This window comes from Lagopus leucura, unplaced genomic scaffold (assembly GCF_019238085.1).
Source record: "Lagopus leucura isolate 7727_CA_CO unplaced genomic scaffold, USGS_WTPT01 Super-Scaffold_100026, whole genome shotgun sequence".
Taxonomy (NCBI): Eukaryota; Metazoa; Chordata; class Aves; order Galliformes; family Phasianidae; genus Lagopus; species Lagopus leucura.
In genome coordinates this window covers 1143592-1170704 of record NW_024962277.1, presented here as the reverse complement: position 1 = coordinate 1170704, position 27113 = coordinate 1143592, and the positions used below count along the sequence as shown (strand labels likewise).

The following is a 27113-nucleotide window of genomic DNA, read 5'->3' as shown; positions in this document are numbered from 1 at the left end:
AAATTGCTCTGCTATTGACTGGCACATTTTTCTTGTATTCTATGATTTTATGCAAGGCTTAACCCTAAATTAAGCAATTAGTCTTTTCATTGCTGAACTACAGCAATTTTTGTTCACTTTCTAGCCTTTGGACTCTGGCTGAAAGTTTACTAGGCAAAGCTGACATATAGCAGAAGGTAATGAAACAGCAATCTTTTGTCAAGAAGGAGGTTAATAGCAATGCATAAATGAAGTAAAAAATCCAATTTGAGGGAGAATACAGTAAAATATGTGAAATAGAGTGTGTAGACAAGGTTAGCTGTGCAAATAGAAGAGGCTGCAAGCTCATTTATAGAGCTGTGATTTGGGATTTAGCTGTGTGATTCTCATTCATCATGCTGCTGTTTTTTTGCTGTAGTCTCTGAAAAGAGATCATTGCACACAGGCAGTTTAAAGGAAGATTCAGTGAGACACATGCAGAATGGAATTGAGCCACGTGCTGAGGAGCTTTAAGATGTTTCGATTTAGCATCCAGATAGTCCTGAGTTCTTGTGCGTTCTCCATACAGAAAATGCTATGTCCGTGACAAGCAGATCTGTGGCCTAAATGAAGAGAGAGCTGAGGGAGGAGCTACTGAAGAAATGAGAGGTGATTATGTAAGCACCGAATACAGATAGCTCCCCTTTATTGGTATTGCAGTAAGGGGGAGGGAGTGTGTTCAGGCACTTAGATTTGCACTTTTGTCTTGAATTGCTTGTTCTAATATCAGGTGCAAATAAGCAGTCAATGGTTTTGAGCTGTTAGGAAATTGGCACTTTTCCTGTTGTCCCCTACTGCCCTCAAAAAGGCAGGGCAGAGCACTTGGTGCCACAGTGTCTGTGCATTACCCCAGTGTTTCAAAAGATGATATTTGTAATAATTTATAATAACTATCCTTGCAATTTGTTCTAGTGGTATGTGACAGCAAGCATAGATTGCTCCTAAAAGCTGTGGATGGTGTTACTTTGTCCCAGTAAACTAGGAAGGGAGGACAGCTTTGTTGGTCAGGGTTTGAGAACTTGCCATATCTCAAAATTCAGAAAGTTCTAAAGATGAGTTCTTGAATAGTTTGAGCATGCTTTCCTTATCTTTGTTGTTCTTTTTCCTGTTCTGCAAAAAGCAATGGGTTTCAGCACGCTTTGTTACCACTATGTAAAATCACCACTGGTGATTTTTGTATATACCAAAATGAGATAAAAAGGCACTGTCATCTTTAAGCCTAACATAAGTAAGCTGGGTTAGTTGCTCACACTAGTGCATTCTGTTGTTAATGTTACATTGCTTTGCTTGGGGTTGGTTTTCTACGTTTGGCTTCTGGGTTTTTTGTTTATTTGGGTTGGTTTGGAGATTTAATAGCTCAAGAAAACAGAAGTAAGGAAGGCAGACCATAAGAGTAAAGACTTACTGAGGTCCAGTTGTCATCTAACTCCCTTTGTGTCTGGGGGTGAATCATACCATGCAGTAGAGAGGGACCATCTTCATGTCTGATTAGCACTGTGGTTCTTTTCACAGCATTAATGGAGCCAGAACCATGGATTTTTGTACATCACTGCTGCTTCTGGTGAAGGTGGGCTAACCTATGGAGTGCTCACCCTCCTGCTTTTTAATTGCTTCTGTGCTGTAAGTAGATGATTAATATTCTGAAGACCAAAATCATTTTTCCAGCTAGCAAAAATAGCAACATATAGTTAAAACTAAATGATTTTCAAAGTGAAATATTAAAATGTCAGGATAATTCTTACGGTAAATTGTTTTTTCATTCTTGTGGTTTCCAAAGTCATCCTTTATTAGAGAAATGGTACTTTAAATGTATTCATTAAATATTACAACATGGAAAATTGTAGCCTTTAATTTGAGGAGTTCATACCTACTGGGGGGAAAAAACCTAAATGATAGCCTATGCTCTTTATCACTAATTTGTGTTACACTGAATTCAGGATGCCAGTGTGAGCTACGTACAGATTAATGTACTTACTTTACAGCCTTACTTCAGCCTCAGTTGTTGCTTCTTTTTCTTGTTTTCTTAGATGAGATCAAGTAGCCATTGAAAGCAGGTTTTTTTCCCCAAGGTATTTCTCTTCAGAGGGTCAGCAGTCAGTGCAAGCAGTAGAATTATTCTGTTTGAAAGGTCTACAGCTCATCTGTCAGACCTGCAGAACACATTCTGAAGGAACATCCTGCTCTCATGCAGCGTGTAGCACATTGTTTAAACCTTCATAGGATCTGTGCTGAATAAATAACCAATGATTTATGAAGCCACAGGTTATCTCAAAAAGAAAGGCATAGTCTAACTTAAAAATCATAAACAGGGCAGTGTTTCTAGTGCCAGTTCCTGAGTCCTGGTTTTACTCAAAGCAAAACAGGTGTTTACTATCTTCCCTGCTTCCAAATTATCGCACTGTCAAACCATATGTCTGCATATGCTGAAGTGAATCATATGTGCAAAACCAAAGCGCATCAGCAAACCTTTATCTCACAAGGGTCTGTTTGAGTGGTTACTGCAACAGTAATAAATCCAAATTAGCGTATGCTGTAGTACCAAACAGATGCAGAAAGGAGGACTTTGTGATAACATTTCCAAAAATGAGGAAAAGTCCTGATGAAGTACAAAATTAGAATCCTGATGGAGAGTAAGGCTTTCATTTTTCTTCTCATTTTTGTGAAGGTTTCTTTAACCTGTTGGAGACATCTGTTATCTCTCTGAAGATACCACAATAGGAAAAATTCATTCATCTTAATTAAAGTAAAAGGGGGGCAAATTCATCTTTAGATATTTTACTGCTTTTTGAATGAATCCATGTGGAAAAGGAGGCAAGTTTTCCAAAGCAGAGAATAGGCTGTATTTTATAATGAGAGGTGCAGTAGGTAAAATATTCTCTCTTATACTCAGAACTTCACGAAGTAGCACGTTTCAAATCTTTTGATTTCTTTTTTAAAAAAGGAAAGTGTTTTCAATGAGCACCAAATGAACAGCGAGATGCATAACAGTTGAAAAATGGGATGGATATTTTACACCAAGATCACTTGCCTGAGCTGCAATCTCTTTCTGTTACCTGGATTGAGGTGAGTGAGTGGGCAGGGATTCCGTTTGTGTTGTACGCTATGAAGGTAAAATATTTTCTAGGTGGTGGGGAAGCCTGTGAATCTGGTAGATTGGACTGTACCTTCTGACCTTCAGGCAGCAGGAAAACGATACCAAATAGCTGCAGCATTTTTAATGAAAGCCTCCAGCTGATTTTGTTGTTAAGAATTAATAATTGTTTTGGGAACCAAAGCAATTAACTCGTCATACTGCTGCTCTGTTTCTGATCTTATGATGAAGCCTTTCTGTATTTTCATCTCTGCCAGAGCAGAGGCCCATAATGTGAGCAAGAAGGGCAATGTGGATTACTTCTCTGAGGAAGAGCAGTGCATTTTGTCAAATGACACATCTAAGGTTTCTCACAAAACTGTTCTTTAAAATTTGGTGGAACACATTCAGGTCCTCATGTTGGGGGGGGGGGGGGCCGGCCCCCAAAGGGCAATGTGAGAGGGAAGGGAGGTCTGCTTGTCTTATCCAGTTTGGGGGTGTGAGAAGCGTGCAGAAACTGTTTTTTGCACCACTGAGCATAGTGGGTTCATCTGGGCCAGCTGCATTGGATCCATTGGATATGATTAGGAATCACATCTGTCTCTGTATGATCCTGGGGTGTAAACATACCTAAACTTTCATTGTTTTTTCATTTACAGCAAGTAAATAGAATTGCTGTTTAACATTGCAAATAGGAAATGATCTATCTGCAACGTAAGGCTATTTTGAACTCTCAGTAGAATGTGGAATATTTAAAAGCCATTATTTTTTAAATGACAGATATGTTTTTACTTACACAGATAAGCTTCTACTAAGTGTTGGGCTGAGTTTAAAAAGGTACATAAGTATGAAGAGATCTGCTTAAAATCGTAGTCACTTGTGTTGATGCTCATTGTGTTCTACCTGGTTATGATCTCATTATGAGAGAAATTAGAGTCGTAAAGGCAAGAGAACACCCTGCATCTTAAGGTAACTATTTCCTAAGGCTGTCTGTAGAATCTGGGAGAGTTTTAGAATCAATAGCAGAGTGGAGATGTTTATGCACGCTTTCCAGTTTTGCCTCCCAGTCCTAAAAGCTGTAATCTAGTTCTGATTACAGATCAGCCAGACATGGGAGACTTCTCCTTATCCCATATTACACTAATAGTCTTTACATATTAAACAGATAATACTCGATCCAAAGCTATCTTTTTTGGTGCATTAAAAATGTCCAGATCTAAAATCTATTAAAATGCAACCAAGTTAATTTTAGAACTTTGGGAGGCAAATGCTACCAGTGCAGGGAATTCAAGGACTTGCCCTGGTAATTCCTGAGATGTAACTCTTTAAAGCATAGAACGAATGTTTAAAAGCTTTATGGCTTTCTGAGAATCATGGATTGAACTCTAGATGATTAGGGCATTTGGTTTCAAAGGCCAAGTAATAATTCTTAGATGCTTTTACACACCAGAGCTATTCTTCATGTTGTCATTTCAGCACATAGCAGTGAGTTCTGAGTTATTTGCTAGGATTTGGGAAGATGGGATAAATCACTGATAGAAGAAAGTTCTATTGCTGTTGTAAAGGAGATCAATAAGACTTTTATAATGCACTTTACGTATTTTACTGTAGCGTATATGCTAATTGTAATGCAATAGGAGTACAGCCATCAACTGACATGTCTCTTTATCAAAACCAGCACAAGTATCTTGGAAAATAACAATAAAATCAAAAAAATATATATCGCAATAATCCCAAAGTTTTTACTGAGTTGTGAGCTACCCAGTATTAACCTTGTAGCTTTGGTATTACTTCTAGTGTTTTCAAGATGGTATGGGCAGAGGAGCAGGTGTTGGAATTGGTCATCTTCAGTCATTTTATCTTTTTATTTTCAAAAATAAAGCTCCTAGTGAGTCTATAGATACTTGAAGCCAAAGAGATGTATGTTATTAACTTTAACTCATACAAATATGAATGGAATCTGAATATGGTGCTAGAACATCTTCAACTCTGGCAACAAAGCAAGTCAAATTCTTCACATTTACAAATTAACATTTGATTTTCCAAAAGCTTTTTTATGAAAGGATGACCAAGATTCATTTTCTGGGACAGCAGAAACAGCAGGTTACCAAGCTTAGCTGATGAAGGCTTTTGGCTGTTTGGCAACTGAACTCGGTTTGCCCCAGCTCCAAGCATATTTGTATTTTTCAATTATTATCTCTACTCCTTATAATAAGGTGTCATTGCTTTTAATTGCCTGTCATCTGCCATAAACTTATGCCTCTCAGAGGTCTGAGTGGAAGCGTTCCTGATAAGCTTATGCTTTAGGCAGCCCAGATTTCGTCTCCGCTAATAGCAATGAGTGTCTGATAGTTACTGTCAAAACCAACATTAAACACTGAAAAAATATCAAGAGTCTTTTGCTTTTGTTGTGATTATTATCAGGACAAGGCAAGATCTTTCATTATTTAAAGAAAAAATAAATTGCTATGGTCTTGGGCATTTTGAAACTTCTTTACAGATTTAACAAGCCCTCTGGCTAAAAGCCAACATCGCCTTCTAATCTTTTTGTCATTACAACAATTCCTTCTTTATCCTGCAATGTGTCTGTTCTCTATTGGTGTTATCATAATTGGAGATGGAAGTATTCTATATCTTCCTTGTGAATTATTACCAATATATGATAAGACTTTAAAAAAAAATTATTTTAAAAAGCTAAATTTTAGATTAAAAAGATCTGTTTGCATGTGTCACAGGCTTACCAGGGTTCTCACGCATCTCCGTTTTCACCCAAATATTTCATTTTTGTTCATCTTTGAATCCTTGAATGGAGAATCGGTAGGCATAGTGCAGACACTTTACAAGTGTTGATGTGGAGATGAAATAGTTTGGTTGAATTTCAAGGAATTGATGTGATTCCTTAAGGACAATGTTACTATATCAATGGTTTCTTAGAAAAAAAAAAAATCAGAAGAGACTTATTGTTAAGTGTATGTACATCCAAAATGTTTGAGACAGTGGAAGAAAACCTTAAATGTTTCATGAGGTACATGCTGTTAGAACCCGTGCTCTTTCAAGTATGCTGGAGTAGCTACATTGCAAAGACTTGAAGTGGGTCCTACGCCTGAATTCTATCAGTAGCATTCTTTGGCAGGAATAGATGTGCAACACCGAAGCTGCATGCCACCCATCATTTAATCAGTACCTCTGCTTTACTTAGACCAAAGTTAATTACAAAGACAGGCCTGTCCCCTTCAAAGTGCTCCCCTCTTATTTGTAAATATTTGTGCCAGAGATGAGATTTGTAATAGACTTCTTATTGAGAGTAACAAAAAAAAATGAAGTGGAAAATATTGCATCATATTTTCAGTGCATCTTCCTTGTGCTTTAAAAAAAAAAAAAAATTATCCTTTTCTGAAGCATATGTAATCCATGAAATCTGAAAATTGCTTTGAAGCTTTGGCCTTGTACCGAGCTGTACTGCATAATTGGTTTCTTCAAGCAAACTCTGCATCATATGCTTTGTTATAGTCTGTTATAAGTGATTTAATAGGGCATGTCATTTTTAATTACTTTGGAAGAGCGTTCATAAGTCTAAAAATGCAAGTCATGTCCTCTTGGCACTACAGCTTCTAAAAGCGTTTTTATGTAACCTGCAGGAACTAGCATGGTATTTTTTCATCCTCTAAGTGCATGATAGTTTTACATTTTGGTGATCTGCAGGATGAGTGAAGCACATGATTCAAGGTAAATTAGTTTTAACTGAGATCTCAGGAAGAAATTGCTGCCAGTTTCTGAGCTTAAATGGCCTAAAATTAGCTCATCCAACTCCACTATACATCACTGTCTTAGCTGGGCTCTCATTCCCTCCACCCTCTTAATATCATCTAATGCGGTATAATCTCTAACTAACAAGATGGGTAAAATGCCATACTGCTGTAATCTCCCCATCCATATCACAGCTGCCACTGATTCCAGTGGCCATCTGTAGCAAATAATTGATTTTTTTTTTTCTTTTGTACTGATCTTGAGTTCTAGGCAAACCATTAGAACTTAAAAACGATACAAGAACTCCTTTATAAGAGAAGATGGTTTGCTTTGGAAAAAAAAAAAAAAGTCAGGTATGTTTTAACTTGCAATCTATTGCAACTAACATTAGCTACCTTTGGTCCTCACTTCATTCATTATTTTCTTTGCTGCTTCTGTGCTCTGTTCCTGTGCAGTGGAAGAATACTTTGGATGTAACAACGCTGCTGTTCTGGCTGCAGCCTTTGCGTGTTTGTAGAGTTTTACCCAACTCTGGGTTTGTCAGCAATCCAGGCTGCACAACACATAAATGTAGCAGTGCTGGGAGCCAACATGTTTGTGGATTTAATGGGAATTGCAAAACGCTGAAACATCCTGTTCCAGAAAGGAGACTAATGCAGGTGCGGTTTGGTTAAGCTCTGAATTTTGGGACAAGCAGTAGGGCTGTCAAAGAAATGAAATGCCTGGGAAAGGTCTCAACCAACAAAGCTTGCTCTTGCTGCTCGTTGGAAGCACGCCATCCAGCAGAGCTGGGGCTGGCTATTGGCCAGCTGCATTTGGTCATTTGTCAGCTGCAACATTTCCATCAAGGTCTGAAAACTTCCAATATTTGAAAACATGCAGAGTGTGTTTTGCTACCCAGTGTGACAGTTGAGCAAGCTTGCAGTGTGTGTTGGAACATCAAAATAGTATTGAAAATAATGTCCCATTTTGTTTTTTCTTAATTTCTCAACATAAAAGAAAACTAGAGAGATTAATTTCTAAATGAAATGAGAAGAAATGATGGTGTGGGGTGAGTATGTATACATTGAATGTGGGAATAAGCTGACTTCAACTGAAAGCTATCATGCTTGGTGTACAGTGAACCAAGTCTCAACAGCTGATGATGACAGAAAATTCATAGCTTTCCTTTTCCAGTGCTTGAAAAACCCCTGCTTCTGCCATTGATTTTATTTATGTGTTTGATAGGAGCAAGAGGTTAGAAAAAGCCTCTCAGGAGAAAGAAGTGACAAGTTTGAAGACATAAGTGTGTGGCAGAAAGTGAGAAAGAATTGCAATTTCTCAGCTCTTTGGCAGTTACCTACAAGGTGCAGATGAGACATGTGAGAGCCACTTTATCCTACCTGGAACATGTAAGTATAAATGTAGAGTTAAGGAGGTGAATGAATGCCTGAAAAGCAAACCAGAGCGGCTTGCTCTGTGCTGCTGCTGTTTGCCTTTCGTGTAAGCCCTTGTACTTGTTACCCAAACCTGCTTATTACGAATCAAGTGTTGAGTGTTGCATCAATTGAGTGCATTAGCATCCCTTTGTTGTGAACATCATGTTACAGCAGAAGCTATTCTTTCAGAGCAGCGACTTGGCTGTAAAGAAAGCTTTGCTGTCATGGCCTCCTGTTCCCCTTCCTAATACTAATAAAAATGCATAGGCTTTTGTGTTGATATAGGCTTCCACCTTGCTAACACTGCTTATTCAGCTGGGCTGCATAAGATACAAATACTCAATTGTAACCTCTGAAGATGGAAGAAACTGAAAAGTTTCCTTGAGAGTAAGAGTTGGATAATTCATTTTCATTTTAATGACTGTTAGCTGTATTGTGAATATGCATTAAATTTCAATCCAGCACTTAAAAAGCTCATGCTATATGTAGGGCTGTATTTTCAGTGGAAGCTTATATCCTTTGTCTTGGGAAGTACCCCATCTGCCAAGTAGCACCCTGATAATTGATTTGTGTGTGCAGAGAGGGTTGCTGTGCATTTGTTTATTTCCACGAGTTGCTGTGGGATTTAGAAGTTTCACTAACAGGTTGGACTCCCTTTGTATTTGTTCATGGTTATGTCAAGATTCACCAAATGGCAATACATGATGTGAGGGAATAATACTGATCAGAAATATATTTGCATTAGCTGCAGTTGCAGGCAGGCTGTAGTCTTACCTGGTGCAAATGCTCAAGCAAACACTTCTTAGTTTTATTTTCATTTTATTTCAAGATGAAGTGTATAATATCCTTTACAATCAAGTCACGAGGAAGGAAATGGGATAGCTTAAGGTTAACTGAAAAATAGAAAAAGCAATACTTAATTCTCCCTAGACCCCTTAAAATATTCTAATTAACAAAGGAAATACTATTTCAGAAAATGACTGAATTTTAAAATAGGTAGAATTACTAAATAGACCATGTTTTTCTGTTTAATAAAGTAATTCCAGTCTTCCTAAACTGTGGCTCCTTTATAATATAATAGTGACTCCAAGACGCTTCCATTTGCTTTTCAGTGGAGCTGATTACCAAAGACTTTTCTAATGTGTCCCTGGAGAATCACGGAGCGATACAGACAATTCCAGCATCTCACTTGTACCTCAGGAAGCAAGAAAGAGCTACGTTTAAGATGGAAAAGGTAAACCAAATTGTTACAGCAATCACACACAATGGACTGCGGGTTCTGCTTTCTCTTTGTTATGTTAAAATTTCATCTCTTTTTCAATAAAAAAGCTTATTGCATCACTGCTCTAGGTCTGCATTACTCCTACAGGTGTGCTCAATGAGTAGCAAAATTTCAGCTACCCGCTTTTCTCTGTAAGCCTTGAACTTGCTACCCAAACCTGTTTATTTACAGTGAATGAAGTGCTGAGATTATCATCAGTTGAGTGCTTTAGCATCCCTATGATGTGAGCCTTATGTTGGAGAAGCAGCTATTTTATGAAAGCAACAACTTGGTCACAAAGAAAGCTGCACACTTACTGCTTCATGTTCCCATTCCTGCTAGCCACGTCAGCGCACCTGTTGTTGATAGATGTCATTCATCCACATGGCCGAGGATTAGCATGGATTAGCCCTCCACTGATGTTTGCCTCCAGTAGCTGGGTGCCTTGGCATGCAGACACTTCGAAGCAGGAAGGAGGACTGAGGACAGCATGTCGATTGTCTTTGCACACAAACCCATGCATGACACCTCCTGTGCTTCAGGTATTAAACCTAGAGGCCAAGAGCTGGAGCTGGTCTCTCAAAGTCTGGTTTTCACTTCACAAAGCTGTTCTCATCCTTTGCGAAGGCACACTCAGGAGCAGAAGAGCAGGGTGATGTGTTTGGAGGATGTGACACTTCCTACTGCATCTTCTGTTCCCAAGGAACCAAAAGCAGCCCTCAAATGCACAACTTCTTTTAATTTACCATCAGAGTTAAAGAAACCTGCATCTCTTCCTAGAAGCTGTTGTCGAAGCTTCTAAATGGACAGGTAGACCTGCTCTCTTGTTGTGATATGGGCTCATGGGAGACAAAATTCCTGACAAATCCCTTTTTCACAGATTTAGAGCAGGGAATGGAGCCAGGTACTTGCAGGAGAAAAAAAAAAAAACCTTCAAAGGTCAGTACTGTACTTGGTGGATTTCTCTACATCTTCCCAAGTATAATTATCTCACTTTCTGGTATATTTACAAAGTTATTAGACCCAGATAGGCAACAAGATGAGGCTTAGACTGAACATTAGGAATTGGGAAGTCTGATTCAGTTTTTCTCTTGGCACGCTTTGTAACATCACTCTTTCATTTGCATTTTAAAACCTGATAGCTGTAATACAAGCTCAAATCACTTCATCTATAACAATGAGGCATATGTAGGTGTCTGACCCAAACCCTCGCTGAGCATGGAGTTATTGACTAACATTTTAATGGTAGTATTGCCTTAGGAGTGAGGTGGTGCGGAGGAGGTGAGAGTTGGCTTGGAATGGCACATTCAAAGCTTTGTTCTGCCTTGTTAGGTAGAAAAAACTACAAAGTGCTGTTATGATAAGTGAGATCTGTGCTTAGTTGTCAGTAACTATTTTAATTGATAGCTTTATTAATAAAAAGTCATCCCAGCTGTTTCTCATGCATTGCTAAGGCTGACTGGTACAGCTTGCATCGGGCACTACTGAAATCCCATGCAGTACTTTGATCAAGGTGATTCTCTTCAATTCACCCTTTGCCCTCAGCAGTAACTCTGCAATACCAGCAGTCTCCAAGGGTATGTAAAGGTGTTTCAGAGGGCAATGGAGTTTGGTACTGCATCTGAAAGCTGCTTAAGGACACTGGTGATGGGATGTGAGGAATTACCAAATACAAGTTGGATTCTGTAGGAGCTGTATTGCTGCTTACACAAAATGGCTATTAAATCATCTGTTTTCACTAAAAAGATTGTAGAAGTAGATTGCAAGTGCGGGGCAGATCTATTTCATTTTTTTTATCATCTCTTTTTAGTAATGGCTTATTTTAAAATGTACTGCACAGCCTCTGTCTATGAATTTCATCTTCAGGCGCACCACTGATTTAAGTACTTTCTCACAGAAAATGGTGAAGAAGTTACCAGCATAGCAATAGGAAAACAAAAACAGAGTCATTCTTCCTCCTTATGCACATGCTCTCAGATAGGCAGCACCCGTGTGCCCAGAGGTGCAACAATCCCTCTTTGTTGACAGAGCTTGTGTGAGAGGAGCAGTGGCCGCAGGCAGAGATTAAGGGGCAAGTGCATTGAATGACTCATTGTGTTATTTAACTTAGCTTTGTGGGGTCTCTGTGGAGCCCTAAGTAATCGTTATCTGACCCTTCCCTCCGCCGGAGCCAGTATTAAATCCAGAATCAATAAAGCAAGTTGCACCGTAGCTCTAAATGAATAATGCAATAGCTTGCAGCACTGTGGAGATATGGAAGACCAGCAGGTTATGATTCAGTGGGTGAACAGATATTTGGGCTGTGCGTGGTGTTCTCACGTGCTTTGCTGTGTGCTCTGCTCAAGTTCGTGTAAGTCGGTACATCCTCATGATAGGAGCTGGGAAGGTTATTGCTCTGCTGACTTACCCTGAGCTCTGGAGGAATGGGTGTGACTGCTGGGATGCTAAAGCTACTGGGAGTTGTGTTGTGCAATCTGCGGGATCACAGCGTATCCAAAATCACTTTTGTAGTGTTCAGACCAAGAGCTCAGACTGAACAGCGCTGATTTCTCCGTCAGCAAAGTTTCTTTCCTGTGTTGAGTATTCCCAAACTTCATTGCAGTAGCAACCTGAGATGTGAGAAGGAAGATATGATCTATTGTCACAACTGCAGACCAGCCATTTCTCTGAGAAGTTTATGGAGAAGGAAAATTACTGCACCATACTGAGAAAATAGATATGCAGAAAATGACTGCCCGAAAGTTGTTCTGAAGTTTGTGACAGAGCGTAAAATTAACACACTGGGGTGGAACTAAGAAGATTTTAACTAGAGTGAGATGAACTTTTTCAACTAAATTAGTAGTCAGAGACTCAGGCTTGTCACAACCTCAGTGTTCCTTAACAGCTATGCTGAAATCTGTGTCAGAAAAATCCAGGGTGTATTTATTTTTTTAATTTATTTTGTGCTTAGAAACATTTTGGTACTCAAGATTTCACTGAGGCAATGTGAAATGCAAGTTCAGGTTTCTGCTCTCTCTCTCTCGGACCAAGTGCTTGAATCTGAGTTCCCCCTTCAACCAAATAGAATCACAGAATCATTAAGGTTGGAAAGGACTCTAAGATCATCCAGTCCAACCATCAGCCCATCATGACCAAACCCACTAAACCACATCCCTGAATATTTGAGCATTTTGGCCTTTTGGTGTTTCTAGGCACTGCCCTCATCAGCTCTCCTTTTGCAAAGGGCAATTAAGCATAAAATAGTATAAATGGGTGAACATCCTCCTTGTTTCACAGATCCTCTTTGTTAGCAACACTCACTCCTTTAAATGAATGTTGCTACTTGTATTAGCAAAGCTACCTGTGCTTTGATGACTAAAAATCATCTGTAATTAAGGCTAAATTTAATCATTGCTGATTTATCAAATACGTTTGTTCTTGAAAGAAGACTTTCAGATTTTTCTTTCTGATGCACTAACCATGGCAAAGTTGTATGTTGTTATTAACAGTAATTATACGTGACACTTCATTGAAGACATGAGAAGGCAGCAGTGCAAAACCAGAAAAACACATCAAGCCAAATTGTGTTTCAGCCATTTACCAGCCCTGTCTTCTTTCTATACTTTCTTGCACGATGCTTTGCATTTGTTTACTGGTTTAATTTCTAAGCACTGTGTGTGCTGTTTGTTTGCTGAGTCCATCCCACTCCTCCCCCCCCCACTGCTACACCAAATGCTCTGCCCTGAGGTCTCTGCTGGGAGTTTCCCACTGCTTGCACCCTCTTGAATCTCTTGGGTTCCAGCCAGCAAGGGTAGACTGGGTGATAATTTTCTTGGGGAAAACAGCACCTAAACGGGTCCCTTCATCTGTGATTTATCTTGTGCCTCCTGAAATGCACAGAATCTGGAGAGGGAAAGAAGGGCTTTTCCCTGAAAACATTCAGCTATTTCACTCAACAACAGCAATAAAAAATACATGAATTCTGCAAAACAGAAAATCTTAAGCTGAAAGACAAGCTCATTTCCTACAACTGATTACCTGAAGGATTCTTCTGAAGGTTTTTCTGTACATTTTCCATTTTTCAACCACACTGCAAAGGCTTCTAGGTTTATGACTGTTTGGAAGAAGGTAAAGCAGAAAGCAACCACAGCATTTGCCTGAGGTAATGGTAAGCAGCGTATTTTCCTGCTTAATCTCTTCTAGGCAGATTGGAGCTTACTCTGGTTGGAGCTCTGTAGTCCTGTAACGGAGCCCAAGCTGAGACTTGTTACAGTAAGGGCAGTGAGGCACTGGCACAGGCTGCCCAGGGAGGAGGTGGCCTGACCCTGAAGACAGCCAAGGTCAGGCTGGATGGGCTCTGAGCACCTGATGGAGCTGTGGGTTTCGCTGTTTGTTGCAGGTGGGTTGGACCAGATGGACTTTAGGGGGACCCTTCCAACTCAAATGATTCTGTGATTCTATGATCTCTGTCTCTAAGGCACCCACCATGAAGGGAGAGGATTTACGTCGCTGTCTTTCTAGGACTCTGAGCTGTTCAAAAGTACTCAGAAGCACTTCAACTGCAGCAGGAATTAATGTGAATCCGAGCCCCTGGGACTGCTGCTTTAAGGGCATTCCCATCCTCATGAGGACTTGAAAAGCGACTTGAAAAGCTCCAGGTTTTTGGGCAGCTGCCAAGTACAGGTAATGAATAGTTGTTTAGTGCTTTGCAAATGTACAAAGCAGAGCAAATGCCAAACACGGGGTACATTCTGCTGCCTGAGTCAGAAGACTGCCCAGAGAACTGCCAGTGATAAATGTCCACAATTATAGCATATAAATGCCAACAGGAATTATTTGGGTGGAACGAGGCAGGGCCACCTGGCAGTAATTAGATAGACTTAAGAGAAAACTTCCTTGAGAGGGCTTTTGAAACAGACAGTTGGAAATAGAATAGATAAAAATACTGGCTGTATAGGAAGAAAGACTCTGGTATGAGTTTGAAATAGGTTACAGTTACTAAACCATTCTTAGAGTCGTGGTGTCCGAAGGCCAGATTCTAAAGTGCTTCTCATTGCTTGTAAAATCAGAGATGCATGCTGTTTCTCATATTTTTGCTCTTTGCAATGCTTGTTGTAAGTCACTTAAGCATCTGCAAGAAGTTTAGCAGTGCCTAAGAAGCAAGAAGGTTCAGTGAGTACGAGCAGGGCCAACTGGGTTTCCAAGCTAGACTTTATTTGTGCTCATTAGCATCTAAGGTCTGTTAACAAGGAAGTACATTACACTAATTTCTTTCGTTAGTCCTCCTTATTTTCTTTATTAACAATTCCAGGATAATATGGTGCATCTATCTGATCTTGCCATCATTTTTACTGGGTAAGAGGTAGTTTCATTATAATAAATCAGCTAAAGACATTGAAACACTGAAGTTTGATCTCCCTCTGCACCTGGTAAGCGGGTGTACAGTGTATGTACAGAAGTAGTATGGGCTGTAGAAGAAAAATACCACCATCTGAACAGAAGGCATCCCTTCTTGAGTTCCCTTAATTAGCTTGGCATAGAACTAAATTGCCTTCCCTGCAGAAAAAGTTTTCTGCTCATTATTCTTTATTTTCAGAATACTACTGAAGTTACACCATTTATATAAAATGTTTTGTTTTGTTTTCCCCAAAGAGCTATGGAGTGCTTAAACTTAATGTAGGATAAGAGACAGGTCAATGAGTTAGGAAATTATTCCCATGGAGAGGAGAAAATGTTTATGGTCTGTGACAGCACAAACTCTGCAGCATGTTTTGTAAGAAGACCTGAAACAAAATGGGAAGTGAAGATTAAAAGAAGAGAACGAAAGGATCGCAATAAGAACGGGAAAGAAAAAGAAGGAGATACGTAAGGCCATAGAAATTTGGTGCAGCAGCTGAGAGAGGGAAGCAGAAAATCAATGGGAAGAAAGTTAGACACACAAACATCCCTTCTCCTTGACAGGACAATAAATTGGCACTGACAAATGGGTACAAAAGAGGCTCTGTATTCTCACTGTGGGATTTCAGCAGAGGTGACCAAGGCTTTGGAAGTGTGTCCCCATGGGCCCTGCAGGAAACAGAGCTGCATGCAAGTGGAGGGACTCGTGGTTGCTGTTGGGCTGGTTGGCTGCCTGTTATGAAGTCACTCTGAGCCTCCTGTACATTCTTTGGATGTGATTGACAATTACAGCGACTATTTGCTTTTTGTTCCTGTGGGTTTTGAAACTTGAATCAAAACGACTTTCAGCAGAACCAATTTGCAGAAGTTGAGTTCTTAGGGATTTTTTCTCAACACTTTTACAATCTGATCAATCTTTAATAATGAGCCAACTGGAAAAAAAATTACAATTTTGTATTCAGACAATGCAATTTCATCAGTAATGAATCATCTTAAGTGAATACATTGATTTAGATTAAATTTGATGGGAAAATATCAAAACGAATAATTCTCCCTTATCTCTCTCTGACTACGTTCAAATATTCTCTATTGGCATTTTATTCCTTTCATTTTAACTTTTATGATATTTACATTATTTTGCTATTCCTATACTATTGCATATAAGAGTTTCGGTGATTCCAACCCAGTATATTTTTTTTGTTTGCACTGAAAAATGTCAACATATTGGAATTTCCCATGGGGTGAGAATTCCACTTTTATTTACAATACTCTGGAGCACAGTATTTCGTTCCATGTTCAAGCCTGACCTTATGACATTCCAGAGCTGAGATGTACTTCAATCTAATATTGAGGACTGTGCAATAAGCTTTCTGAACAGTTTATGCCAATCATCTTTTCATTATTTCTTCACCAATATTGGCACTGGTAATTCCTTGTACGTTAATGCAGTTTTTTCCATCCATCTAGATGCAGCTGATATGAAATGAACCGCAAGTGGTCTCTCTAGGCCACGCTTTCCAATTCTAAGTATTGCTCAGATATTTTTATCTTTTTTACTAAATTAGGCTCCAATGATGAATAGTGTCTGATTTGTCATGGAATCATTAAGGTTGGAAAATATTTTTAAGAATATCAAGTCCAACTGTCCAGCTGCCACCAATATTCTCCACTGACACATATCCCGAACTACTGTGTGTTTGAATAATATTTAGTACTATCTTCAATATTTACTTTTACAAAATATTTTGTGGTGTTGACAATTTTCAGTCCCTGTGGAGATAACGGCAACTCTCCATATGTGCTTGCTCATAATTATGAACTGAAAGCAATCAGTTAGAAAGACTTCCCTTAAAAAAATGGAATGACCGATAAAATTATTATAGGAGATTATTTTTTAAGTATCTAAACAGTCTTTATGTAAAGGGAGATGTTCTTCAGTTTGTATTGAAGGGGTAATTAACACGAGGGCTGAAAGCTTGACTGTTCAAGTGCTGCTTCTACAGATAGAAGAAACTGAATCCGTTCTTTGCTCATTGAAATTAGGTCCACGTTAACAATTTACTGATGTCATCTCGAGCTGTGTGAACTCTTCCATCACATCTGCTGGAGACAAACTGATGCAAGTTCTATGCAAAGCTCCCTGTCTAACTTTATAGAAAAGATAAATGTAATGACTGAAATATTTAAATTTGGCTAAGTTCTGGTAAAATTATTACCAGATTTATTAAAATTATTACCATTATGCTTTAAAATTATCCTTGCTTTAAAGCGTAGGTTCTGGTCTGCTCTCTCTGAACATAAACAGCAGGTCAGGTAAGAGCCTCACACTTCTTGCTGGGTTCTCCTGCCTACTTGTTCTGCTCATCAGAAGTACTCAGAAACAGCCTCACAAGCATAAGAAGGCTTACACAAAGGAGGGATGGTTACTAACACTTCCATCACACGCTGTGTTGTGTTGCCTAAACATAAAGCAACACACAGAGTAAATTATTTTGTTATCAATAGAATCTGGTGGTGATCTGAAAAACAGGTTTTTATACCTAAGGTCTCAAATATGGATTTAAGGTCTGTTTGCTTATGCTTGCTGGGGAGCACGTGCCTGCATGAGTGTTTCCAGAGCATCCCATGCATCCTCCTCTCCCTGAATTATTGCAGTAAACCTGTCTGTAAAAACCCTGAGGGGTAAAAGCCAATTAATGCATATGAAGTTCTGTCAGACAGAAAATAAAATCAGCATAAGGTGGTTTTCTTCTGCCTGTTTCATCTAAGATACAATCAAACCCAAGAATGTTAAGGCTACTCCGAGTAACCTATTTCTGTGTGCAAAGCAACTTGTCTGCCTTCAAAGAAACAACAGCTATTGCTCTAAAGAGAAATGTTTCAGCCTCTTCTGGGGGCAGACCTAGTTTTTTATTCATTTCTTTGTTTATTTTCAGATATTAAAACCTAGAAATCTCTTCCACTGTCCAGGGACACCACAGGAACTCCTTTTGCTTTGAACAGATGCAGCGCCCTTCCTCCTCCTCACTGCTGTTTCCTACTGAGTGTCTGCTGGAATGAGCTGGTTGGTGGCCATCGGTAAGTCTCTTGGCCATTTTGTGAAAACCTGCTCTTGAAGAAGTGTTTACTAGATTAAATGTGCATTAACTTTGATTGAAATGCTGCCTTATGCAATGATTTCATTGTAGAAACACTGCAGGAAACTGGGCTGGTAGTTTTGTTGTCAGCTTTTGATGTCCTCTGGAATGCTTGTTTTTGTATTTACTTTTCTAAATAGAAAATGGTAACATATGTTACAGCCTTTCATGCAAAGTACTCAAAAATATATATACTTAAAAAAAAATCAAAACAAAAAAATGAAAAATCTCATGCCTTAGTACAAGCACATTTACTTCTCTCAGGTCATTTGCCAAGGAAAATCATCCTTTACTTGACATATCTCTTGTACAGATGATCCACACTGGAACTGGGAATTCTAGAAGCTCACTTGGGTTCTGTATAAAAGCTCAACTAAACATTTCATTGATTTTTCTTTATCAATGAGAGTTTAAACCCCATTTCCTCCTAATCACAGCAAATTTGTGTTGCCAGTGTCATTTCAAAGTGGCTGATAGTGGCAGCATTTTAAATTATAAAATTCTGAACAAGGCACAAGAGAAAAGACCCTCCTCTCTGGAATGTCCTGTATTACCAGATAAATGTATGTTGGATATATAACCATCCAGACTGATTTTGTGGGGGAGTAATTTGTGGCTTTTCCAGAAAGGATTGACCTTGTAGGGCTGATGGAATTGAAGACAAAGGGCATGGGGATGCGTAATGATGTGGAAAAAATAACATCATAGAACCATTAAGGTTGGGAAAGACCACTAAGATCATGTAGTCCAACCCCAGCCCACCCCAACCATGCCCACTGACCGCGTCCCTCGGTGCCACATCTCCACATTTTCAACATCTCAGGGATGGTGACTCCACCACTCCCTGGGCAGCCTGTGTCAGTGCCTCACTACTCGTTCTGAGAAGAAATTTTTCCTAATATCCAACCTGAAATGGCATATGGCTAAATGTAATGAAAGATGAAACTGAAACAGCCAAAGGATAGGCACAAATTTCTGAAGGAAAATTAGGTGCGTTTTAGAATTCTTGGTGAAGGTATGTATCAACAGCAGTGCAGACATGCCAGAAGCACGAATCAGGAATCTCGAGACTGTGCTGAAATATGAGCCAAGGTGACAGGATAAATGCTTTATTTTTCTCATGCAAGCTGCCAGAAATAGTAATTACACTTAATTTATGGTTTTCATTTGAAGATATATTCCATAGTTTTTGAAAGGCACTCCTATATCCAAAAGCACATTCCAAAAGCTCCTATCCCTTCTAGTAGAAATGATAGTCCTCTTTTGTAACTCATAAAAACATGTTTGGTTTCCTCTAGTATCTGCCTTTGGTACGCAGGCTTAGCAAACACAGACATTGCTGTGCTTCTTGCTTTCTGGTGCGGTGAGTTATGATTGCAACACAGAATAAATGCCTTACATTGATAAGCCAGATTTTCTGCAAGTCACTGTGAGGTAACGGGAAGTGTTTGTATAAAAGAACCTTATTGTTCAGGTATTCATAGTTGGGTTTTTTGTTGCACTGGACTATAGTTCACAGGAAAGATGAGTCTGAATGAGTTTAGGTTTGCCAGTCACCCTGCCAAGATTTTCCACTGTGTCCAACCTGTAGTTCTCTGGACTACATTTCAAAGAACCATAGAACATCCTGAGTTGGGAGGGGTCCTAAGGATCAACGAATCTAACTGTAGTCAATTTAGTTGACTAAAGATGCAAAGCACTACTATGGGTCAGTCTGTTATTGCCACCACTCTTCATGTGTTTCACCAGCTCACACGCTCACATTATTGGTGGTACTCCTGACCTGAGAAAGCAGAACTTGGCTCATTGCTTTTTCAGTAGCTCTCATTTACAAGTGAGCAGAGGAGTAGTGTCCATTATTAAATACACAATTTCAAGTACACAGCAACAGAGGTATGTTGTTCAGCTGATAGAACAGCACAATTCCTCTTGTGGTCTCACTATGATAAGACTGGGAAAAAAAGTAACAATCAAGGTTTTGGACCTAGTTTCCTCATAATATCTGATCATCTCACCAGAAGCAAAAGTCTAATGGTCAAAATGGACAGAGATGTATTCAACATAGTGAGCTGCAAGAATTGGTAATGTTGGTTTAGTGTATCAAAATATTGTAATTCCAGTAGTCTCTTTTTAGTAAATTCATGTAAATTACTTTATGATGTCTGCATTTGTCAGTGCACTGATTTATCAAGTGTCTCATTTACGAAATTCCCCTTACTGATAACAAACAATTATCACTTCAGGTAATTGATTTAAAACACGGTGTCGAGCATTGTCAGCTGATACTATGCCAAGCATTATGGTGCATACTAGTTCAGACCAAAAGTTGAGATGCCTAATTCTTGCTCCATCAGATCAATATCTGGAGTAAGATGGTGGCATCCACCAGGATTGTACTCAGAGCTCATGTGGAATATGAATGCACTTCAAGGCAGGACTGGGTTTCTTTTTCATATAATTTATCTTAACACTTGACTTATAAGGCACAGAAAGCACTATAATTTAGGAAGAAGTGTGCAGGGAGAAGCTGAGACTGCCTCTGCTAGAGTTTATTGTAATGTTGTAGATTGGGTCTCTCTAATGTGGGACAAGCTCAAAACTTCCTAGGAGCGTTCCTGCAAAACACTGCCACGAGTTTAACACATCAAATCTTGTAAGCATAGCCACTGGCAATCTTTCTAGGCAGTCAGAGGGACTGAGGCACCTTAAAACAAAGCCCTGATCAGTGCAGAAATGTCTTGCTTCCTGCCAACACCAGTGGTAAAATGGCTTTGCAGCCCTGCAAACAATTGCTTGGCCTGAAGACAGGAGCTGTAAATATTGTTGTTATCTGTGCTAAAGAAAACTAAGTGAAGTCACTGGAGAAAGGTGAGAACAAAAACAGGGTATTTGTTAACGGACAAGGGAATGATTGTCCTCTGCCCCCACAGACTGAAAGTGGTGGGCAGTGATTTACTGCTGAGAGAGTCATGGTATGATGGGCATGCTGCTTTTCCAAATCAGATATTCAATATTATTATGTACACGTTATTAAATGAATCATTAGAAGTAAAGGGTCAAATTAAGGTTTGGAATTTTCTTTCTTAATTACTTCATTTCCATCCTTCATTACTTCAGTAGCTTTTACCTGACTGAAATCAGCAAAAAGCTTAGTTGTTTCTTATAGGGTTGTTTGGTCCATACTCAAAATATCTGTAATTTTATCTCAGAATTTGATGTTTTTGTATAGTGTATGCATCATATCCTCCTACTGAGTTGTTTTTTTCTAGTTACAATATTTCCATTTTACAGAGCAGATTCACATTAGGATTTGCTAATTAATATTTTCAACTTTTCCTATATATTTCAAATGAAGTGTAAGACTGTTTCTTTCCACCGAGCATGGCTTTATTACAATGGAAGCTAAAAGCAGCATTTGTCACGATGAAGCAATCAGAGAAATGAAAATTGTCACCCAGCAGAATTAAAAGCACGGGAAAGAAATTGCTTAATTGCGCAATGAATTACCAAATTTTTTGACAGGACAAGGCAATGGGCATAAGCTGAGACACAAGAAGTTCTTCCTGAATATCAGGAAACTTTTTTTTACTGTGAGGTTACTGGAGCAGTCAGGCACAGGCTGCTCAGAGAGGTGGTGGGATCTCCTCTTTGGAGGTCTTCAGAAACTACATGGAGTGGTCTTGGGCACTGCTCTGGATGTCCCTGCTGGAGCAGGGCTTGCAGCAGTTGACCCAGAGGTCCCTGACATTCTCAACCATTCTGTGGGTTCAGGTTTAGTTATCCTGTGTGCTTCTCACCTCTTATAACAGTATGCCTCAGTCTTTCTCTTATTTTTCTTTCTATGTTGTACTTTCTCTCTCTCTCTTTCTCTCTCCTACTGCAGAGCTGTCCAGAGCTGAACATCACTCAACTGGGAGAATAGCACAGGTTGCATCAGTTGATGTAATATACTTGTAAAATTCTGTGTACACAGAATTTCCCGTCATCAAAACAAAATGAATCTTAGAGTCTGTGTCGCCCAGCATGAAATAGCAAGGAACTGCAATATTAGGTCTGTATTCCCTAAAGCATTAAATAAATGTGGGTCAAATTCAACAGAAGAAATCTGAATCCCTTAGGGAACAGCTAATTAGATTTTTGTACTTTTGTAAAGCATCTTATATTTCTGCAAAGGTACATGGCTACTATTATATCTCTCAGCAATAGCATTTACAGAAAAAATAAGTTCAATTTCCATGTGACTTGGAAACATAATGCAAATACTGAATTTTTGAGCTGTTTAGAGCACACAGCAGCCCAAACAGGCTTCATTTCCGTGATTGACCTACGGAGTATTTTCTGATAGAGGAAAAAATGGTGTTCTGGTGCTTATTCTGTCAAAAGAAAAAAGAACAAATGGAAAATAAGGCTGCAGGCTCTTGTAGTAAGCTGCAGATAAATGCCTGCCAGACCTGCCTCAAGCTTCTACTTTTGCCACCATGTGACGTGACGGGGCAGTCTGTACATCCAGCTTGCAAAGTGATTTTCATTCAAGCATCAGTTGCTGTGGTAACAGCACGAAGAGCAGATCAAATGGATGCCAGGACCAGACAGGTTTTTCTAAGAACTCCACATATGTGAACAGTTGGTGGTGACCCAATTCTAAAAGGTTATCAAACAGGTCTGCACTGCAACTGACTTAATGTCATCTTCTCTGGGTTCTGGACCTTGCTCTGGTCCCCCAGGGTTTCTCATGAATCAGCATCCCTGAGGTTTCATCAGAAGCTCGTGGACTGCCCTGGAAATGCTGGAGTACTAACAAATGCGATAGTTTCATGCTCACGTGTTTAAGCTGTCTCCTCATTGTCGAGGGCTGGGCTGACCGAGCTTTGGGCTCTGTCAAAATCTTGAGTAATTAACACACGATAATCACACACTGGAGTTTCTCCCATGCTTAATCTGATTTCTGCGCTGAAGTTGCTCACAGCTCACTTAAATTCCACCCACGTGCAATTTAACCAGCATAACTGATTATATTCAATTTTCCATACTCAGAGTTATGTTATGTACAAGGTTCACCATCACATTTCTGATCTTGACTGAAGATGGCTGCTTCTTCTGCTTCTAAAATTGGTTTACTCAATTCTGATGAATGGTAGAGTTGAAATCACAGCAATGATCTGGTGCTGCCTGTTTAGCAAAAATCTGAGTTTCCCTTACAGATTTGGAAGGCTTGGTTTTCTGTTTGTTTTTGTTTCCCTGAGAAATGTGTGAAGGGAGTGTGTGTCGTGGGTTAGACACAATTACGTGGGTTGGGCCACTCTGCGTTCCAGCTTTATCTAGGAGGGGGAATGGAAGGCAACTCCTTAAACATTCCTTATTTCCATTCCTCTCAACCTCCAAAGTACATTCTGACAGGCTGATAGGCTTAATAATGATCCAGTCTGGAGTATATTCAGGATTTCAGAGAAATAATGACTTGTCAAAGGCTTTGGAACACTTTGTTGGAGAAGGGGCTTGCCTGTTCAGTGCAGCCAGTGCTGCAGCGTGTTGGCAGCCCCACAGTTGTGTAATTGGGTAGATAAGTTGTGTGCATCTTGACTTAAAGGCTTAAAGTCTACTACTTAAGCTTATTTTTTACACCTTTCAAAAGCGCGTCATAAATCCATGAAACTGAGGGAAGATCTCTCTTCCACATTAAATTGCTGCATATTTGATGTTCTGTGTGAGGCACTTTATTGCCTGTCTGTGCCCAGGTGCGCACGCCGTGTAGTTGTCCTCTGCTCTTCAGATTTGTTGCTACATGGAGTGTCTCTCCAGCCCATGCCAATAGCAGGTGATTTTGAGCTCCTAATATTTTTTTGTCCCTAGTCAGCAAGCACAGCTCTAAAAATGTCACTATCAAGGGACAGGCAATAAGACTCCATATCAATTATACCCTGTCAGCTTTTTCAACCACTTAAAGCAATTAGAGTTAAGAACACACTGGCTAAATCTAAATGGAGCACAGTCTTTCTTCATGCCCCTTGCTTGCGTACTGTATTGCAGCTCCAGAAACAACACAAGTACAACAGGCATCAGAGGACGCACTGTGCCTCCAGCAAGTGCCCCGGGCTGCTGGTGGAGGGCAGCCCTCCCAGTTTCTCTGGTCACACCAAGCAGATGTGTCTGTCTGTGTTGCTGAGATGAACCACAGACGGCTGTTTCTCAGCAGAGGCAAGCTGCACGCATCCACAAAGAGAGGTTTTGAAAGTGATTAGTTTCTGCATATGTAGCTTTGTGCTTTGAATATGGAGATGAAGAGAAAATACTTAGCAAGAGATAGAAAGCCAGAAAGGAGCAGAACAAAAGAAACAGCAGAGTTCAGAAAAATCTCTGGAAGTGAATGGGGAAACTGGCTTTTATGGGGCAGGTTCAGTGCATGAGCTGGTAGCGTTGTCCATTGTGTAGTATGGTCTTTGGGCATGAATTCTTGTGAATTTTCTTGAACAGGATTCAGTCTTTCAACATCCAAATGATGCGATGGAAATGGTAAGAGTTCAGATGGAGCTTAGTATTTCCAAAAGGTCAGAGCTCAGTGAAACTTGAATTTTAATCCAACTTTTGGTTTTCTTTTGGCTCGGAAAGCGTCAGAAGGCTCAGCTGTCTGTGTGCTACAGCCCCAGTGGTAAAATGCTGCCCTATAGAATCATTAAGGTTGGAAAATTTAGTCCAACTGTCAACCTCCCACCAACACTGCCCACTGACCACATCCCTCAGTGCCACCTCTCCACATTTCCTGAACACCTTCAGGGATGGTGACTCCAGCACTCCCTGGGCAGCCTGTGCCTATGCCACTGCCCAACCACTTTTTCAGATAATAAATTTTTCCTAATATCCAACCTGAACTCATCCTAAACTGAGACTGGCTTTGGTTAATTCAGCTGCTGTTTGCTAAAGTTGTTCACAGCCTTACGAATGGAATAAAATTACCAGGTGATGGATTCTTCCTGTGGCAATGTGGCAAAAACAAAACAAAACAAAAACAAAACTATTCCCTGGAGAGGAATCTGCATACAGTGTCGACATCACTTAAAACTCCATTCATAACCTGTTTGGGGGAGCTGACAGGATTTAAGTCCCCCAGGCCTCATCTAACGTAGGATGAGTTGTATTTGCAGGCAATTACTAAGTCAGCATTAAGATAGTTTCATAGATTGTCCTGATTCCCTGATCTTCCAGTGTGAGCTGTTCAATACAGCTCTGGGCTATTTAGGAGAATTTGCTGGCTGAGAGCCCTCCTGATAACATCCTTATGCTTGTTTGCTGACTGCTCTTGAAGGTACCTTAGAAGCTTTTATAATTGATCTCTATAGCTTATCTGTGCAGTAAAGCTCCATGTTTCTAACTAGCATGTACAGATATATCTTGAATATTGGCAACAGCTAGAAAGATGAATGTATGGAAACCTCCCCACTATTATCTGGTGGATTGTTCCTTTTCTTAGCTATTTTGTTCTGCTTCCTTCATCTCCAAAAAATACTGCACCGTGCCGTCAGCGAGCAGCTCTCAGGCAGAATGCATTCACTGTAGAAAAAATGGAATAATCTGAATAGCAATGAGATTCCTGTCTAGATTTTTAGCTCTCCTAATGCTGGCCTGTAGGAACACCTTTTGACAGTGATATAGGGGACCCATGAATTGGAATAACTGCCCAACTTAAATTTACATACATGGGGATTATTCCGTGCAAAAGGCAAAAAACAAACTTTGGTCATTTGGATCCAAACGAGTTTCAAAAAAAATCCCTTTAATTCTAATATCTACTTAAATGTTTTCTTGGGTTTGTGTTTTATTTCAGAAATGTCTTCGTCTTGACTTTGTGTTATTCCCTATAGCAGTTCATATATAAAAGCACAGGGATGCTCTTTGTGGAGGGCCTGGAACGAACCAACCTCTTCTCATTTTTGCCCTGAAGAAGCTGCTAAAAAGAGGAAATAGAATCACAAAGGTTGGAAAAGACCACCTTAAAATCATCCAATTCAACCATCAACCCATCTCCTCCATGCTCTCTGACCGTATGCCTGAGTGCCACAAAGCAGAAGCAGAACTTGGGAGAAAACTGAAGCAGGAATTGGGAAGGGATTCTCAGTTTGGAATGCTGGTTTAGAACTCTGTCAGCATATTCACTGAAGGTGAGGGAGGTTTTAGCCTTCATAATGTCTTCTTTTACCATGTTCATAAAATATTACTCTACTGCATTCATTCATCTTTGAAAACCCATCTTAAAATACCAAATGGAAAAAAAGCTGATATCGATGGAGTTACTTACATTGATTTCCAGCTGGAAGGTTTATCTGAACAGAGATTTAATGTCTGAACAGCCATGATGAGGTCCATACAGCCTCTTACAACATCCAACATTGGGGAAATTAAAAGAACAGAGAATGCAAACCGTGGCAGTTCTCTTGTACACCTTCATAGCATTGTCTGCATTGTAGTATCACTGGTACTTGGGTTTGATCTGAGATCCTGGATGTGTTTTTCCATCCTCAGTTTGCCTAGTTGCTTTTGAACCCGTAAAAAATGTGGGTAAGCTTGTACTGCTGCAAAAAGCAAGGGACTGAATCCCGGATGAGCTGCTGCGTTTGAAAATGGGAGAATCGGTTCAGACTGAAGAGGAATGGATCCCTGCAGCTAATCCTGCCACCAAGTGCTAACTGTACCAAAGAGCAGTGCTTTGCTGCAGATATCTGCAGCGGTGTAGCAGGAGAAAGGAATGTTGTGTGAACTCCAGAGACAGGGTGTAAGTTTTGTGAGGACAGCTGTCATCCTGGCCAGACAACGGTGAGTTTCACATCCTGCTGTACTGATGTTGTTTCCAGAGCAGAGCTGGCTGCCCACTGAAGAAAAACAAACTCAGCTGGAAAAGCAAACGATGCTTTTCTTTGGGGAAGTTCTCTTCTCATTTTTGTGTTTGCCATAGGCCTTGTTTGTTTTTTTTTTTTTTTGGTTTTTTTTTTTTTCTTTTTTAAATGAGAACCCATTTTTGAAGTTTTCCATTGCAACTTAAAATTTTGATGATCACAGTGAAGAAAAATTTTAATGAAAGAAACAAAAAAGCCTTT

At 39.7% G+C, this 27113-nt stretch overlaps 2 long non-coding RNA genes across 3 annotated transcripts; both read left to right on the top strand.

Moving 5' to 3' along the window:
• Positions 1-7290: 7290 nt before the first annotated feature.
• LOC122184996 lies at positions 7291-9472 on the top strand. The gene is made up of 3 exons (XR_006180687.1): positions 7291-7494; positions 8063-8226; positions 9366-9472. It is a non-coding gene; the product is annotated as an uncharacterized LOC122184996 (long non-coding RNA).
• LOC122184997 lies at positions 9467-26473 on the top strand. Of its 2 annotated transcripts, none has more exons than XR_006180688.1 (3): positions 9467-9487; positions 17861-17968; positions 25847-26473. It is a non-coding gene; the product is annotated as an uncharacterized LOC122184997 (long non-coding RNA). The 2 variants fall into 2 exon arrangements; XR_006180689.1 differs by lacking the exon at positions 9467-9487 and adding an exon at positions 14092-14176 and having other exon boundaries at positions 17827-17968.
• Positions 26474-27113: the final 640 nt, after the last annotated feature.